This window comes from Rhinolophus ferrumequinum, chromosome X (assembly GCF_004115265.2).
Source record: "Rhinolophus ferrumequinum isolate MPI-CBG mRhiFer1 chromosome X, mRhiFer1_v1.p, whole genome shotgun sequence".
Classification (NCBI taxonomy): domain Eukaryota; kingdom Metazoa; phylum Chordata; class Mammalia; order Chiroptera; family Rhinolophidae; genus Rhinolophus; species Rhinolophus ferrumequinum.
The window spans coordinates 12893010-12906088 of NC_046284.1; the positions used below are offsets into that span (position 1 = coordinate 12893010).

The 13079-nt window shown below is 37.8% G+C and overlaps 1 pseudogene; it reads left to right on the plus strand.

Moving 5' to 3' along the window:
* Positions 1-914: 914 nt before the first annotated feature.
* On the plus strand, positions 915-1442 carry LOC117025809 (60S ribosomal protein L17-like; annotated as a pseudogene).
* The last annotated feature ends 11637 nt before the right edge of the window (positions 1443-13079 follow it).

Sequence of the window (13079 nt, forward strand, 5' to 3'; positions counted from 1 at the left end):
GCTGGGCACAGCTCAGAGTGGCCCATGCGGGGGATCGAGCTGGCAACCTTGGTATTATCAGCACCACGCTCTAACCAACTGAGCTAACCAGCCACCCCCATTACATTTATTTTGATTGATATCATTTTCAGGATTTTTTCTTATCACAAACTATACGTCATCACATGCAACGATCAAATGCTTTGCGTCTACTTCCTGGAAGCTAAGTGAAGAAGTTTATTTCTTGGGGTGGCCGGTTAGCTCAGTTGGTTAGAGCGTGGTGCTGATCATATCAAGGTTGCCAGTTCGATCCCCACATGGGCCGCTGTGAGCTGCACCCTCCTTAAAAAAAGAAGTCTAATAGAAAAGGGAAGAGGGTGTCTATTATATTCAGTGCTGCCTATAGGTCAACTAAGATGAGGATTGAAAATTGACCCTGGGATTTATGTCGTGAAGGTCATTGTTAAGCAGGACAAGATCCACTTTAGTGGAGGTGGGGGGTGAAAGCCTGATTGTAGCACATGTAAGAGGGGAAATCAGGAGATGAATTAGAGGCAGGATGTGTAAAGAACGGTTCCCAAGGGTTTTGCTGCAGATGGAAGCATAGAAATGAGATAGCTGGCAGACGAATTAAAGTCAAAGGAAGTTTGTGTTGTGAAATCAGAGAAATGACAGTATGTTCGTTTATGAGCTGATGGGGATAGTCAAATAGAAAGGGGGAAATACCAGAATAAAAGGGGGGAACTGCTGGAGTGATGCCTTCAGTAGCTGGGAAGGGATGAGATGTAGGGTGCAGGTGGAGGTACTGGTCTTATTTAAGGGCATGGATATTTCATCTAGAGTAACAAGTTGTTTTCCATATGCTAAATCCATAAGTTAATTATAACATTAGAAAGTTCTCACCTCAGGTAAGCAGCCTGAGGTGACCTCTGAAAATGGTTTGCTATTCACTTGACCCAGAAAATCCCGCAAAATCATGTAAATCGAGAGGTTCAAATCTTTGTGTTCATTTTAAGAACACTCGCGAAACTGCCCAGGCCATCAAGGGTATGCTTATCCGAACAGCCACCATGTGTCTGAAGGACGTCACAGGAGCAATGAGTGCCATTCCATCGGTACAGTGGTGGAGTTGGGAGGTGTGCCAGGCCAAACAGTGGGGCTGGACGCAGGGTCCGTGGCCCAAAAAGCTGCAGAATTTTGGTGCAAATGCTGAAAAATGCAGAGAAGAATACTGCACTTAAGGGTTTCGATGTAGATTCTCTGGTCGCTGAGCAAATCCAGGTGAACAAAGCTCCCCAGATTCAGCACAGAACTTACCAAGCTCATGGGCTAATGAACCCATACGTGAGCTCCCCCTGCCACACTGAGGGATCCTTACTGCAAAAGAGCAGATTGTTCCAAACCAGAGAGGAGGTTGCACAGAAGAAAAGGTGTCTCAGAAGAAACTGAAGAAACAAAAACTTATGGCCTGGAGGTGAGGGTAAGGGGGATCAAATATATGGTGATGGAAGGGGAACTGACTCTGGGTGGTGAACACACAGTGTAATTTATGGATGATGTGATACAGAATTGCACACCTGAAATCTATGTAATTTTACTAACAATTGTCACCCCAATAAATTTAAAAAATAAAATTAAAAAAAAAAAAATCTTATGGCCTGGGAGTAGGGTTTCCAGGTGGAATTCCCACCCATTCTCGGGAATTTTTTCACTTTCTCATTCCCGAATCCTGAGAAAAGTTGGTTGGGAAGTCGGGAAAATCGGCTCCTTGAACCCAGTAACACCCACAATGGGAAATAAATATACTACTGACAATGTATCTCTTAGACATTTTTCCTGTTTATCTCTAGGATTTCCGGGCGGGAATTCCCGCCCATTCTCGGGAATTTTTTTCACTTTTCTGTACCCGAATCCCAAGAAAAGTTGCTCAGGAAATCGGGAAAATCGACTCCTTGAGCCCAGGTGCTTGGTAATATCAGCCGTCACTTTGCGGAAACGATTCATCGTGGAGAACAGAAAACAGTTTCTATCTTGGGATTCGGGAACGGGAAAGTGAAAAAAATTCCTGAGAACGGGAGGAAATTCCCGCCTGGAAACCTTACCTGCGAGTAAATTCAGCATCAAATAAATGCTAATAAAAATAAAAAATAAAAAGTTCTCAAATGTTTCACCCCTGGTCTGTTCTGAAATCCCCCATGGCTGCAATTGATTGGGGAGAGTCTAGATTTTAGAGAAGGTAGCCAGAGGCCTAATTAGCTCCTAAGAACAAAATGGGTACATGATGTGCAAATAACTAATTATAAGTGGGCCGGAGTGATGGAGTTATCCCCACAACACTGCTTTCAGTCTTAGAATTTCCACTCCTTCTATCCCAGGCAGGAGCGACAGTACAGTTTTTAGAGCATGAATCTCTTCAATTAAATGTATTTAATGTTACATTTAAGAAAATCATTTTAAAACCAGTGCTTGCATTTTCAGACTAAAGCCAGCAAAGTGTTTTGTGATTTTTTTTTTTTTACAGCAAAACTATACTTCTTATTCGTAGTTAATGAATGAAATTGCAGGCGCATTTTATTTTCATCTGTTTTTATATTTTCTGTCACAGTATTCACTCATTTAATTATTCACAAATATAACAACATAGCTATTTTAAACCTTGTAAATTGAACATATAAATGGCCTATGAGTTACGATCTGACATAACAATTCTTCTTAGTGTGATTAATAATTTGACAGTAATGAAATTCATAAATAAGAATAGCGGTCCTAAAACTGGCAGGAAAAAACCCTAACTTATAATGACCAGTTACAATAAGAAAATAGCTTTTTGAATTGTTAAAGTTGATAACAACTTAATTACAAGCTATTACATCTGAGAAATAATCTTTCAGTCTTCTTAACTTTCAAATTAAATATTCCTAGTACCAATTCTTGCCTGCCTACAGTAGTTTTATAAGAATTCCAATTATTTTATCATAATAATCCATCTCTACAGTAATTGTTTCAGATAACCATTGTTCACACTTTTGGGGAAAACCAGCAATTCCACTCCTAGGTATATTAGCGAAGAGAAATGGAATCAAATATCTGCACAGAAACTTGTACGTGAATGTTTGTAGAAACGTTATTCATAATAACCAAAAAGTAGAAACAACCCATCAACTGACGAATGGATAAGCAAATACAGTTTGTCCACAGTGGACTGTTATGATGATAAAAAGAAATAAAGTACTGAAACAGATTACAATATGGATGAACCTTGAAAATGTGCTAAATGAAAGAAGCCAGACACAAAAGGCCACATATTACATGATTCTATTTATGTGCAACGTCCAAAATAGGCAAATCTATAGAGACCGAAAGTAGATTTGTGGTTGCCAGTGGTGGAAGGAAGAGAGGGGGTTAGGAGTGAGCAGTGACTGTCAGTGGGGATGAAGTTTCTTTTTGGGGGTGAATAAGATGTTCTAACATTAGATGTCGGTGATGGTTGCACAGCTCCATGAATATATTAAAAACCACTGACGTACACTTTAAAGGAGTGAATTTTATGGTATGTGAATTACATAAAGTTGTTTAAAATAATAGCTTAAAAAAGACAGTATGGAAGCTACTTTAATCACTTAAAATCACCTTCCAAGTAAGTTCAGAAGTTTTATTTTCATTCTACTGTTTAAAAGAATACAGCCAATCTGTGATTCACTGTGGAAAAAAAAATAATGAGTTAAAAGAATAAGCATTTTCCATCATTTTTCTGTTACAGCAAGTAACTATTGAAAGGTTGATTAAAGGTCCAAGGGGTGCTGTATTTCTAGAAATATTTTTTAAACTGCTTGAAATCCCAGACAATAAAGTGTTGATTGTACAAGCGGGCCAGCACAGATGGATATGAAAAAGTGCCATCGCAATGCCAATTCAATATTTGGAAATTTCTATCTAGAATAGAGTGATTTTCTTTTGTTTAGTCTTTTCCCCAACTAGAAACAAAAGAGAGCCATACAGCAAGGTCACAACTGAGACCCTTACCATAAGTTCGTAAGTTCTGTTGTAGGTGGGGCTGTGAGGGCCACAGTGGAATGGCAAACACTGATGTAATGACAGACAGATCCATCCAGCTGCTGGTGATCCAGGCTAGTGTTTCTGGCCAGACAGTTCACCCAAGGCATTCAAAAATGTCATCTCTATATTTCTCCCTGGGGAACTCGCATTTCTTCTGCTCTTCTGAGGAATCCTGGTATCGAAAGGAAAAAAGAATTCTGGCATCGACTGAGAACAGCAGCAGATATGGCAACAGCTCAAAAAGCCTGCTTTCACTTCTTAGTTTACACAGCATTCTTGACAAACCTTGATTCAGGTCGAATTTGTGCCCTTATCTCTATTACGCAGGTGAGGAAATAATCTCAGTGGTTGGAAGTCACCTACGGTCCCATGTCTAATAGGTGTCTGCCAGAAATTGAACCTTTATTAGAGTTGTACACTGCTGCACCATCTATCTGGTGCTCTATGAATAAGCTCTCCAGAACCACTTTGGTGAGGAAGCTGGTTCTGGTCTTCTATGAACATTTGGTCACAGGTCCTGATAGAGCACTCAAAAAAGGACGCCAATTCCAACTTGGATCTCTTTGCATAGCACATCATTTCTTCAAATATTTATTGTATTTTACACGATCACTTCTATTAGTACCTCATATATACTCAGTACTTCTATCTTATGTCGTCTTTCTTCTCTCTATGGGAGACATTAAAGCAGAGTAGTCAAAAGCATTGACTTTGGAGTCAGATAGGGTTTTATAACCCGCTTTTGTCACTTACTAACTTTGTGAACTTGTACAAATTACTTAACCGAGTTGGGGCTCAGTTTTCTTAATATGTAACATAGACGTAGGAACAAAATCCCCTTCAAATTTATAATAGGGTGGCAATATAATGCATCCTCCAAATGATCACGGAGGGCCGTAGGTCTAAGTGGGATTGCTGCAGACAGCCAGGCCATATGACACCCTACCTAGATGAAACGGTGCATGGAACAGGGCTAGCTCCCTCACTGTTCCCTGGCTGGCTCTTCCTCAGTGTTCAGGTCTCAGTTTAAATGTCACCTCTTCAGACAAGCCGTCCCTGACCACCCTATCCAGGTCTGTCTTTTCTTTCATAGAACTTGCTGCACTTTGAACGTACGCCTGTGTTGGTGCATTTGGTGATTGGTTGTCTTCCGTTTTCTGCTGGAAGCTCTGTTAGGGCAGAGACCACACCTTTTTCATTCAGTGTATTGCCACGGGCTAGCCTGATGGATGGTAGGCATTCAAATAATTTATTGAATGGGTGAATGAATGTATGAATATTAATTTCTTTTCCCTATACTAGTGGGTCTCAGGTTGATTTGCCCCCGCCCCCGGCACATTTCGCAATATCGGGAGATATATTTGGATGTCACCCCAACTGGGGTGGGGTTGCTAGTGGCACCTAGTGGGTAGAGGCCAGGGATCCTGCTAAACATCCTACAGTGAGTGCACAGGGCAGCTTCCCACAACAAAACGCCAGTACTACTGAGGTTGAGTCCTGCCCTGTAACTAGTGATGCAAGGGATTTTATTTCCTTGAGTTGGTGCCAAAATAATAGCTGTACTGGAAAAGTTACTCATGTTTTAATCTTAAGGATGCACGCCATTAACACTGTGAAAGATTATTAGGCTCATTTTGTATCTCAAGAATTAAGCAGTAGATGGCACTAGAAGATGCCATAATTTACTCTTAAATTTCATTGTAAGTGAGTATTTATGATTTACAGTTTATCATAGTTGATTTCACCCCGTTTCTACACATAGGTATGTTTCTACTAAAGTAGATGTGTGACGGTTACGTAGCAATATTTCTACCATTCAGCTCCACAGACCTAATCTAGGCAAAGCACTCTCCTGTGGATGGAGACAAGTGTCTCACTCACAGGTTTTGTCCTCAACAAGCTTACACTCCTTGACTGGTCCCATAGGATAAGCATCTCCTTCTGGCAGCCTCAGACCATCACTTGGAAGTACTTCATCATTTTTCAGGATTTCCTAGGTCCCAGGTAGCTATGTCACTATAGTGGGAGGTACTCATATGCACGAATGACGACAGAGTCCTGTTCGGCCTCCTAGAACATTACCAAGACTTACCAGACATCTAGAGTTTTTAATTCCACCGGGGGAAAAAACCCCACATTCTTTCCATGGTTCTATGCTTCGGTCCAGTTAAAGCACAAAGAATTACAGAAGACTTTTCAAATGTTATGGATGATTTTTTTAACTATTATTTTTAAATTAAATTTATTGGGGGAACATGGGTTAGTAAAATTATATAGGTTTCATTTCAAATGTTATGGATAATGTTTTAATTATTATTTTTAAATTAAATTTATTGGGGTAACATTGGTTAGTAAAATTATATAGGTCTCATATGCACAATTCTATAAAATATCATCTATATATTGCATTGTGTGTTCACCGCCCAGAGTCAGTTCTCCTTCCATCACCATATATTTGACCCCTTTACCCTCTTCTACATCCTCTTTCCCCTTACTCCCTGGTAACCACTAAACTGTTGTCTGTGTCTATGAGTTTTTGTTTCTTTGTCTTGTTCCCTGTTACTTTCAGTTTTATATCCCACATATGTGTGAAGTCATATAGTTCTCGACTGTTTCTGTCTGACTTATTTCACTTAGCATGATAATCTCAAGATCCATTTGTGTTGTCACAAATGGCAGTATTTCATCTTATGGCCGCGTAATATTCCACTGCGTATATATACCACATCTTTTTTACTCAGTCATGTATCAAAGGACACTTTGGTTGTTTCCCTGACTTGGCCACTGTAAATAATGCTGCAGTGAACATAAGAGCACATATATCTTTACAGATAAACGTTTTCTGAATTTTCAGGTAGATACCCAGGAGAGGAATTGTTCGATCATATGGTAATTCTATTCTCAATTTTTGAGGAACCTCAATACTGTTTTCCACAGTGGCTGTACCGGTTTACTTACACCATCAGTGTATGAGGGTTCCTTTTTCTCTACAGCCTCTCCAAACTTGTTATTATTTGTCTTGTTGATAATAGCCATTCTAACAGGTGTGAGGTGATAGCTCATTGTGGTTTTGATTTGCATTTCCCTAATAGTGAAGTTGAGCACTTTTTCATGTAGAGAGGGTGCCAAAAAAACTGTATACACATTTTAAGAAAGAAAAACTGTATTTAAATTGTAATACTCAATATATACCAATAACAAAAGATGAATACAAGTCACGTTTGACTTCTGCAATTACAAGAGGTGCTCAAAGTGGTTACCATCAGCGTCCAGACACTTCTGATTACGGCAAACGACTCTTTGAGCAACTTTGACCAAAATGTTCGCTTGTATACGTTTTTTTGTCACCCCCAGTATCTGTTGGCCATTTGTATGTCTTTTTGGGAGAACTATCTGTTCAGGTCCTCTGCCAATTTTTGTTTGTTTTTTGTTGTTGTTGAGTTGTTTAAATTCTTTATATATTTTGGATATTAGCCCCTCATTAGAGGTGTTTGCAAATATCTTTTCCCGTTAGGTTGGTTGCCTCTTTGTTTTGTTGATGGTTTCTTTTCACGTACAGAAGCTTTTTGGTTTGATATGGTCCCATTCATTTATTTTTGTTTTCACTTCTGTTGCCTTTGAGGTAAAATTCATAAAATCCTCTCAAAACCCAAGGTCCATAAGTTTAGTCCCTATGCTTTCTTCTATGAAATTTATTGTTTGAGGTCTTATGTTTAGGTCTTTGATCCATTTTGAGTTAATTTTGTACATGGTGACAGCAGTCTAGTTTCATTCTTTTTCATGTGACTTTCTAATTTTCCTTGCACCATTTATTGAAGAGGCTTTTTTTCTCCATTGTATGTTTCTGGCTCCTTTGTCAACAATTATCTGCTCATATATATGTGGGTTTATATCTAGGTTCTCACTTCTAGTCCATTGGTCAGTGTGTCTATTTTTCTGCCAATACCATACTGTTATGATTATTGTCTCTTTGTAGTATAATTTGAAGTCAGGGAGTGTGATACCTCTAGCCTAGTTCTTTTTTCCTAAGATTGTTTTGGCTATTAGGGGTCTTTCGTGGTTCCATACAAAACTGATGATTTTTTGTTCTATTTCTTGAAAAAATGCCATTGGGATTTTGATGGGGATTGCATTAAATCTGTATACTGCTTTGGGTAACATGGCCATTTTAACTATGTTGATTCTTCCAATCCATGAGCACGGAATGTCTTTCCATGTCTTTGTGTCTTCTTCAATTTCTTTTAAGAATATCTTATATTAATAGCTTTCAGTGTATAGGTCCTTCACATCCTTTGTTAATTTAAGTTTATTCCTAGGTATTTTATTATTTTTGTTGCAATTGCAAAAGGAATTGTTTTTTGTATTTCTTTTTCTGAAATTTCATCATTAATATATAGGAATGCAGTGGGTTTTTGTACATTGATTTTGTATCTACCTACTTTACTGTATTTGTTTGTTGTTTCTAATAGCTTTTTGGTGGAGTCTTTAGGGTTTTCTATATATAGCATCATGTCATCTGCAAAAAGTGACACAATTTAACTTCTTCATTCCCAATTCAGATGTCTTTTATTTCTTTCTCTTGCCTGATTGTCCTGGCTAGGACTTCCAATACTATGTTAAAAAGCAGAGGTGATAGGGGACAGCTCTGTCGTGTTCCTGAACGTAGAGCAAAGGGCTTCATTTTTTTAGCATTAATTATGAGAGGGTTTGTCATAGATGGCCTTTATTATGTTAAGGTATTTTCCTTCTATACTTACTTTATTAAGTGTTTAATCATAAATGGATGTTGTATCTTGTCAAATGGTTTTTCTGCATCTATTGATATAATCATATGATTTTTATCTCTTATGTGATGTATCACATTGATCAATTTGCGTATGTTGAACCATCCTTGTGCCTGTGGAACAAACCCCCACTTGATTGTGGTGTATAATCTTTTTAGTGTGTTGTTGTATTCAATTTGCTAGTATTTTGTTTAGGATTTCTGTATCTATTCATCAGAGATATTGGTTTTCCTTTTTTGTGCTATCCTTATCAGATTTTGGTATCAGGGTAATTTTGGCCTCATAAAATGAGTTAGGAAGTATTGCCTCTTCTTCAATTTTTTGGAAGAGTTTGAGGAGGACAGGTATTAAATCCTCTTTGAATGTTTGATAGAATTCACTAGTGAAGCCATCTGCTCCTGGACTTTGGCTTTTGGGGAGGTTTTAAATGACTGCTTCAATTTCATTACTTACTGTTGATCGGTCTGTTTAGATTTTCCAGCTCTTCGTTACTCTGTCTTGGAAGATTACATATTTCTAAGAACTTGTCCATTTCTTCTAGGTTATTGAATTTGTTGGCATATAGTCCTTCATAGTATTCTTGTATGATCCTTTGTAATTCTTTGGTAACTATCATAACTTCTCTTTCATTTCTGATTTTGTTTATTTGTATCTTTTTTTTCCGTAGTGAGACTAGACTAGGGGTTGTCAATTTTATTAATCTGTTCAAAGAACCAGCTCTTTGTTGCATTAATTTTTTCTATTGTCTTTTTGTTCTCTATTTCATTTAATTCTGCTCTACTTTTTATTATTTCCTTCCTTCTGCTGACTTTGGGCTTCATTTGTTCTATTTTGTCTAGTTTTTAAGATGTAACGTTAGGTTATTTATTTGGGATTTTTCTTGTTTCTTGAAATAGGCCTCTATAATAGAAATTTTCCCCCTTTTACTGCTTTGGCTCCATCCCAATAATTTTGATATGATGCATTTTTATTCTCATTTGTTTCTATGTATCTTTTTATCTCTCCTTTTATTTCTTCTTTGACCCATTTTTTTTAGTAGCACGTTGTTTAATCTCCATGTATCTGTGGTTTTTCCTGCTTTCTTTTTGCAGTTGATCTCAAATTTCAAAGCATTGTGGTCAGAGAATATGTTTTATATGTTATGTTTAAGTATATAGTGCCCTATTCTGTGTAGGGGTTGCCATTTCCTGCTTTGTCTCTCTGTTAGTTATCTTACTCATAGTTTTCTATCCTTTTGTCTTTTTGTTTCAGCTAAAATAGCCTATTTCAGTATTTCTTGTAATGGAGAACTTGTGGTGGCAAATTCCCTCAACTTCTATATATCTGGAAAAGTCTTTATTCCTCCTTCATATCTAAAGGATAACTTTGGAGGATATATTATTCTTGGCTGGTAATTTCTCTCTTTCAATAGTTTGAATATTTGATTCCACTCCTTCCTGGTTTGTAGAGTTTCTGCTGAAAAAATTGATGATAATCTAATGGGTCTTCCTTTGTAGGTTACCATCTTCTTTTTCTTGGCTGCCTTGAGGATTCTTTCTTTGGCATTAATTTTTGACAGCTTCAATAAAATGTGTCTTGGAGAAGCCTGTTGGGATTGAGGTAATTAGATGTTCTGTTTGCTTCTTGGATTCGAGAATCCAGTTCTTTCTATAGGTTTGGGAAGTTCTCAGCAACTATTTGTTTGAATAGGCTCTCTGTGCCCTTCTCCCTGTCTTCCCCTTCATTATTCTTATACCGCTCTTTCTGATGGACTCAGAGAGTTCTTGTAGAATTCTTTCATTTGTTTTAACCCTCAGTTCTCTCTTCTTCCATTTGTGTCATTTCCAGATTTCTATCTTTGATATCACTAATTCTTTCCTCCATCTGGTCAGCTCTATTTCCTAAGCTGGCTATTTCATTCTTCATCTCTTTCATTGAGTTCTTCAGCTCCAGAATATTTGGTTCTTTTTTAAAAATTTCATTCTCTTTGGTAAAATACTCATTTTGTTTGTTGATTTTATTTCTGAATTCATTAAATTGCCTATGTGAGTTTTCTTAGATCTCATTGAATATTCCAGGATTTCATTTAACATTGCAAAAATCCATGTTGGAAATTATTGAATTTTTTTTTTTTAATTTTATTTTAGATTTTATTGGGGAAGGGGAACAGGACTTTATTGGGGAACAGTGTGTACTTCCAGGACTTTTTTTTTTCCAAGTCAAGTTGTCCTTTCGATCTTAGTTGTGGAGGGTGTCGTTCAGCTTCAAGTTGTTGTCCTTTCAGTCTTAGTTGTGGAGGGCACAGCTCAGCTCCAGGTCCAGTTGCCATTGCTAGTTGCAGGGGGTGCAGCCCACCATCCCTTGCGGGAGTCGAGGAATCGAACTGGCAACCTTGTGGTTGAGAGCCCACTGGCCCATGTGGGAATCGAACCATCAGCCTTCGGAGTTAGGAGCACGGAGCTCCAACTGCTTGAGCCACTGGGCCGGCCCCCACAGGCAACATTTTGAGTGGCATTGCTTTATAATGTTTATCAGTTGTACATATTTGCATGTATATTTGCTTTCCTCACTGGACGGGGGCTGTGTCTTATTTATTTTATTCATCTTGTGTCTTCCTGTGTTGGTTTCTCAACTGTTGTCCCCTGTTATCCCCCCAAAATCAGGTCTTACAATAGTGCTCGATCCAAGATTAATCAGGAAACGTTTGTTGAATGAATTAGATGTAGCCTTGGTCTCATTACATTATAATCACAACTGGCTTGCATTTCAGTTTGTGAAGTAACTTCGATAGAGCGTTGTATCAGTTTCTGTGGATATTTGAACTTCACGAGGCCATAGTGAAGTTCTGCTGGGGAAGGGGCTTGCTAACTCAGTCTGAAGTAGGGGCAGTTATGTTGTAATATGCCTTAATTGTAGTGGTCTCTAAGAAATCTGTGTGCAAGATATCTCCCCATTCTTTGCCCAAATGATGAAATAGCTCTGTGTTAGGGGAGGAGTGTAGAACGGGCAACACCAATGATGGAAATTATTGAATTTTAATTGGGGTATTTCATTGGTAATTTGATGAGTTAATGGCTTATTTGTAGTTTTCTTAAGAAATTAACTACCGTGTTTCCCCGAAAATAAGACCTAGCTGGACAATGAGCTCTAATGCGTCTTTTGGAGCAAAGATTAATATAAGACCCGGTCTTATTTTACTATAATATAAGACCGGGTCTTATATAATACAAAACAATACAATATAATATAATACCGGGTCTTATATTAATTTTTGCTCCAAAAGATGCATTAGAGCTGATTGTCCGGCTAGGTCTTATTTTCGGGGAAACGGTGTAATTATTAAAGCAAGAGGTTGTTTGCTGAATTGGCAGCAGCAGTTAAGGGATTTGACTGCACTCTGAAAGATGTATGACCTTGAGCAAGTCACTTAACTTTTCTAAATTTGTTTCCTCATCTGAAAAAATGAGTGAATAATCCTCACCTTGTCTATCTCATGAAGATTTAAGGCTCAAATCATATAGTCCTTGAGACTATACTGACTCATGTGTTTAAGTGTGGATTTCAGTATGTATTCCTGTTTGGGGAAAATAGAGGGTCTTTCAATTCAGTTGATTGTTCTTTTTCATAATATTAAAAGCCAACCAAAAACTGCAGTGTGGTTGTATTTCGGCACAGCTTGGTTTTTTTGAAATCTCCCATAGTGATTAAGTGATATAGCAAAACAACTGAGAAACAAAGAAGAATGATATTATTGAACCAACAAAGTAGAACATGTTTGTTCAACAATGGGATTAGTTGCTCATGTGTAATTTCAAGATGATACACTTTTCATTTTCTGCTGAATGAGATACCTCAACAACTGCCTCATAAAAATGAAAAGATTCTGGTTTATGTGAGATTTGCAAAGTCTGAAAATTGTGTGTTTTGAAAAGCGACTGATTATTTAAGTATTTGTCAATATCTTAACATACACAGTTGTTAGATTGTAGACTAATACATTTCTACATATCATTTAAAATATGCTGCCTGATGATCTTTCCCACTGAATAGTTGGACTCTTTAGGGACTGTGTATAATGTATAGTCCACATAATGTTTACCTTGATCCCCACAGTGGATATTTGTAGCATCTTTTTTTTTTTTTAGCAAGTATGCAAAGAATTTTTTTTTTTAATTTTATTGGGGGAATATTGGGGGACAGCGTGTTTCTCCAGGGCCCATCAGCTCCAAGTCATTCTTCAATCTAGTTGTAGAGGGCACCACTCAGCTCCAAGTCCAGTCA